This window comes from Phalaenopsis equestris, unplaced genomic scaffold (assembly GCF_001263595.1).
Source record: "Phalaenopsis equestris unplaced genomic scaffold, ASM126359v1 Scaffold000094, whole genome shotgun sequence".
In the NCBI taxonomy this organism is placed as follows: domain Eukaryota; kingdom Viridiplantae; phylum Streptophyta; class Magnoliopsida; order Asparagales; family Orchidaceae; genus Phalaenopsis; species Phalaenopsis equestris.
In genome coordinates this window covers 2,097,673-2,103,713 of record NW_018164536.1, presented here as the reverse complement: position 1 = coordinate 2,103,713, position 6,041 = coordinate 2,097,673, and the positions used below count along the sequence as shown (strand labels likewise).

Here is a 6,041-nt window from a genome sequence, read left to right as displayed (position 1 = left end):
ATCTACTCCGTTGGCCTTCGATGATTTGTGTAATGAATGTTATTTGTTGAAACTTAATGTGTATTGTGTAATCCTTCAAGCTCTTTCTGCTGGTTTTTGATTTGTGAATATGATTTTTTGTTGAGGTTGGCATCTATAATGAACTACCAACAAGGCTCAAATTGTGGTCTCTAGTTTTTCCTGTTTACTATTTTATGTAATATTTTTTCATATTGTTGTTTATCACCCAATAGGCATGCCTTCATAACTTTTCTTCAGTTGACAAAAATTATGCTTCTCCCAAATAGTTTTTGTCCTATACAACATCTCAATATGCAACAAGAACTTGCTGTTTTCGTAGTCAATGGCACATGACATTTGCGTCCATGTCCTTTTGGAAAAGGGCTATTTGGGGGCAAATATGTATGCACTATAGAATGCGATGAAATCATTTTTTTTCAAAGATTGTTTACAGTCCTTTGATCCTATTGCTGTGCTTGTAATAGTTTGTATTCTACTTGTCATCAAGGTCTACTTGATTGATATATTTCATCAACTTGATGTTATTAATGCTTTTATACTGGAGGATCTTGTTGAGGATTTTTACATGTCCTTACCTCTTGGTTTCAAATGAAAAAGAGAAACATGGGGTTGCAAACTTTATAAATCATTATATAATCTCGACACAACCAAAAAATTTGTCCATTCAAGCATGAATCTTGACACAATTTTTGAGCTGAAAATTTTTTAAAATAGATTTAGTACCATCTGTAAATTGATTTAGGGATGTGGAGGGCTGCGTTAGGTAATCGACAGTCAGCGTAAAACTTGTCGAAAAAATCATGACATGAATCATTTTGATCATTGCGTAAATGCTAGAGCATCTCCTAAAAGTGGTGCGTTGTGTGATTTGAATACAGTGAAAAGTGTGCAAAGGCCGCTACATGATAACATATAATAAATTAACTAAGCTAATTTTGCTATGATAAACATATTTTAACACAAAAGTAACTTAATTAATAAAATATTATAACATTATTAGATCTAACTCACATAAAATTACCGCAATAAAGGTGTCAGCAGCAATAGCGGAAGTAGAAGGTCATGGTGGCGGTAGAAGTAACAAAATGCAACAACATATGTCGTAAGTGTGGGTAAAGGCCTTACATAATACGAAGAGAAGGGAGATCGTGCGTGCGATCGCAGAAGCAACAAAAGACAACTAATGTTGCGATGGTGACTGAGGTGTTGGGGACAATCTGCTATGATGTCATTGCGAGAGAGGAGTGTGATGTCATTGTGAGAGAGGAGACAACAGGCTAGGTCGTGCATGTGCAATGAATGAAAGCCGAATAGTTGCAAGTTGGGTTAAGTAGATCATAAAAAAAATCCCTAACTATTAAGGCAAACACATCAACATTCTTAGGCAAAGCACACCTTAAGGTGCACCTCGTCAAATATAACACATACGCCTCGTATGGGGAACATGAGGCACGCGCCTCGTTATGCTCAAGGGCCAAATAATGCTGAGGTGCATCTCACATTGCATAATTTTAAACACTAGTATTGACAAGAGTAATCTAATAAGGTCAAGAGGTCATTAAGGAATTTAAATGATGAATGCAAGTTCTATGATTAAAGGAAAAAATTGTTTAAATGGTCCATTGACTTTTTGCAATGGACCATTTTAGTTTCAAAGTTTATAAAAGTATCAATTTAATCCCTAGAAACTTTTAATAGGGGCTAAAATAGTCCTATATGGGGACTATTTCAGCTCATTTTAAAAAAGTCATGAGACTAATTTGACAATTTTATAGGCTCTGGGACTAAAATGACCTATGTGAATAGTCAGGAAATAATATTGCTTCTACAATAGATTTATTTTGGAATTTTAACTAAAATAACTAAAATATTAATATAAAAAATCATAAATAGATCATAAATAGATCATAAATAGATCCTTATTTTTCACCTAAATGGGATTTTAACTTGTAGTTGGAAAGAGTTGGGAAACATTAGGAACTATAAAGCTCTGCCTAATATTGAACACCGATAATTATCATTACTAACAACATTTGTTCAACCATCATCCCGCATTTGTTGTTACATGACAACCATTGTCTGACCATCGTCTCCTAATCATCATCGCCTGATTATTGTCTCCTGTGCTTCTACCACCGCCTTTTGACCATCAACATCCAATTTATTGCTCGACCACCATTATCACCTTTCACTTCTTTTATAATCAAAGGAGACCCAACAATTACTTTAACCTTTATAATCCCAACTTTTTTAATTGTGGGGAAGTATGGACTTTTGTAACATCACATACATATTGAATTATTGGATTAGGCCACTTGGTTTTTCCATTTTTTAGGTTTTTCACACAAAAATCTTAGTATCTGTTATGCTTTTTGCATTTGCTCTATTTGTGTGCGAGTTTGGGCAAAGTTAAGTTACTAATTCTCTGATTCTACAAGCAATTGAAGGCAGCCTTTTCTCAGGATTGCAAACTATTCTCATTATATATGTAGATGATGTAATCAAAGCAGGGGGCAGTCTACAAGATATTTAAGATACTAAATTCAAACTAAGGAATCCTGATTGAACTATTTCTTAGGCAAACGGTTTTATAGTCTAAGAAAGATTTTACTCCTTTGTAATGAAATTTGCTTTTGACATTCTTGAAGATGCTTGATACCTTGTTACAAAGCTTATCTTTTTCTTTTGGAGCTGAAACTTCAACTTAGCAAGTATGATAACGACTATATTTGTGATCAATTTCTATATTGAAGGATTATTGGGCGATTACTTTTTTATATTGTCCACTTGGTGGGATAAAGGCTTATTGTTTTTGTTGACAATCTTATGTGGTGCATGCAATCAATCTATGGACAACCCTTATTACGTGTAGAAGTGACTTATCGTGGCTTATTATATGTGGAACAAATTACAATAAGTTCTCTTCAACTAAATGCTTTATGTGATGTTGATTAGGCTAGGTGTCGTGACACTCGATATTCAGTTACTATGTGTTGCATATTTATTGATTGCTCCTTAATTCCTTGGAAATCAAATAAACAAACCTCATTGTTCATTCTAGAAAGTAAATGCCATTCAATGGCTACCATCTATTGTGAGATGAATAGTTATAGAAATCTATAGGATTTGGGCTTAAAAAATTATCATCTTATTAATTTATTTTGTGAAGAAAGGTGTCGCTTTATACAGCTTCAAATCCAGTTTGTTATGAATGAATAAATCATATAAAATTTGATTGCCACCTTACAAGAGAAAAAGTTGAAGGAATGAACAATATGACTCGGGAACTCACAACCACTCATATATATTTAACAAACCATTTTATTCTTCATGCTTTTTGGCTCTGCTCAACGAGTTAGGAATTACATCATAAACTCCAAACTTGAAAAGTGCCAAGGAATTTAGATTTTTCTATACCTAATTTTGGGATAACCATCTATTTCAGTATGGTTAATAGTGTTCACTTGTTTTTTTTCTTCCTCTATATGAAATGTGTTTTAGGCATTTATAGTGCGTGTGCTTTATTTCAGAATCCAAATTCCTGCATTGCGTATTGTTTCAATTATATCAGAGTACCTAACCTGGAAATTCATTTCCCTTTCAGGAGGCATTTCTGGAGTGGAATTCGATGAAAGAGTGTATAGGAATCTTCACACTCCAGTTGTTATAATTGGAGGAATATTTTCCCTGATTGCCTTAGTCATCTCATTCATGCTGATTTTCCAACATCTTAGATCATACACTAATCCTGATGTAAGTTCTTTTTTTTAGTTCAATATCTTCTTTGATGTCAAAACTTGAGGAGTAATCATGTAATACTTCAATTCCACATGGATGTCTGTTTCCCACTTAAACAACAGTGTTTGGATATTGCATTTAATTCATTCTTCTGTACCCCTATGGGCACGAGCGTGTATACTAAGCCGTCTCATTGTTTTATTTTTGATTATCATACATTCAATTTCTAGCGAGGCTTTCCTGTTTAAAATATTTTTTATGAATTAATGAATGTTTTATATCACATGTCTTGTACATTTGTGACACTAATCGTTTTAGTCTGATGTTTTTCACATATCATCATGTTCCTTGTAAACTGTTGTCAACATAGTGCTGTGTCATACTTCAATTTTTTTTTCCATTTGTATTATTGTGAGGTGTTGCATAATCATTTGTTGTGTTGGAAACTTAGAGATGTTTTTGTATGCCGACATTTCCCAACTTTGACGGTTTTGGTCTATTTCAGGAGCAGAAGTGGATAATAGGCGTCCTGTTCATGGTCCCTGTCTATGCCAGTGAATCTGTAAGGGATTTTCTTCACCATATTTAACTAAACCTTGCAATATTGAAAGCTCTACTGCATCTTTGATAAAATTATTAACAGCTTTTGTAGTTGATAACCATTGTATTTGTCAAAGTGGACCGAAATTTTCTTAGATGCTATTTTTTTTCTTGATATTATCTAGATGTTTTTTTCTATTCCTGTTTTGAAGTGCTGGTTATGGTCATTTAACTGCCCTCTGTGAGCATTTGCTTGGCGTAGCTCTACTTGCTCAATTAATAATCTTTATTTTTCTATAAATTTTAAAGTTTAAGAAGGTAATCTCCAAGGGCTGGTTTGGCATATTACGGGAATTTCCAGAATCGGTCATAGATAGGGGTTTCTTCCAATCGTTTCTCTCATTTTGGTACTAAGAATTGTGCGCTCTAACCAGCATTTTTCTAATTATTGCCAGGTAAACTGGCACGTCTGCTTTCTAATTACTAGTCTAAAGGTGTTATTAGATGGCCTTTTGACTCATGTGACCTGTATTATTTCTTAGTAGACAATATTTGTTTCATTAATGGATTATGCTACTCACTAGTTGCTGCCTAGAGAAGCTGATGGGGGTAGCAATAAGAATGTGGTATCGACCCAGATAGTAGAGAAATTGGGACTCACAACTCAGAGACATTCCCAGTCATACTTGTTGACGTGGCTGAAGAAGAAAAATAGGGTCAACATCGACCGACAATGCCTAATAGAGTTTTCAATAGGGAGTCAGCTGTAGGATCAGGTGTGGTGTGATGTGGTCCCCATGGATGTCTGCAACCTTCTGCTAGGAAGACCATGCCAATTTGACCTGAAGACTCAGCACGATGGATTCAGAAATGCGTACTCCGTCACTAAAGACGACAAACGTCTCATTCTACTTCCTTCAGTAGAGCCTGAGGAGACAGGAACCCTTACCGGTAGAGTAGCGAAACCGATTTTAGTAACAATCAATTCTCTACCACCATGGTCACCAACATGCAAGAGATTTCAGTCTCGGTAGATCAGATCGAGATGCAGGTGAGCTCGCAAGTGCATTGGGAGGCATTATAGTCAACAGTGGGATCCAGGTGCTGCCATGATTAAAGACAAGTGATCAGAAGCTTCGATAGGTGAGGTCGAAGCTCCACCAATCCCGAGAGACTGACGCGGGGCTCAGAAGAGGACCGACCGGTCCTCAAGGAAGGGGGATTGCCTCCCCCTCTTTCCTCCTTTCCTTTTTCCTTCATTTCCTTCTTTTCTTATTTTTGTTCCTAGCACTTTTCTATTTTAAATTCTTTTCTAAAGTCTGAAATCCTGATTGGATCTTATTCTCCATTCTTATTTTAAAACCTTTCTTATTTTAATTTTTTTTTCTAAAATCTGAATATCTTATTATATTTTATTCTCCTTTCTTATTTTAATCACCTAAAATAAGTCCAACCTCTTTTATAAATAGGGGGTGATGTGCTTAGAGTGAGGCGTTTTTGTTTTGCATCTGCATTCAGGTTTAGTCTTGCTATTTTCCCTTCGTGGGTTATATTTGACGTCGACGAAGTGCTCTGGCTGTCCCTCGTTCAAGGCGGTGATAGTCTCTACAGGTCCGGGTGGTGCTCCGGTTGTAGCTCGACCTCGACGAGATATTTATCTATTCTTCCACCCTTCATGTTGCTATAAGTTTGCTTTCCAGCCCTACAACAGGCCTCCACCTTGCTGCCCTTCAGCAGTACTT

The 6,041-nt window shown here is 35.7% G+C and overlaps 1 long non-coding RNA gene across 1 annotated transcript in view; it reads left to right on the top strand.

The window, feature by feature from the left end:
* Positions 1–3,649: 3,649 nt before the first annotated feature.
* LOC110020367 overlaps positions 3,650–6,041 on the top strand; it is a 4,633-nt gene continuing 2,241 nt past the window's right edge. Inside the window, exons 1-2 of the long non-coding RNA XR_002293518.1 lie at positions 3,650–3,774; positions 4,265–4,321. This is a non-coding gene — a long non-coding RNA (uncharacterized LOC110020367). The remainder of the gene's footprint in view (positions 3,775–4,264; positions 4,322–6,041) is intronic.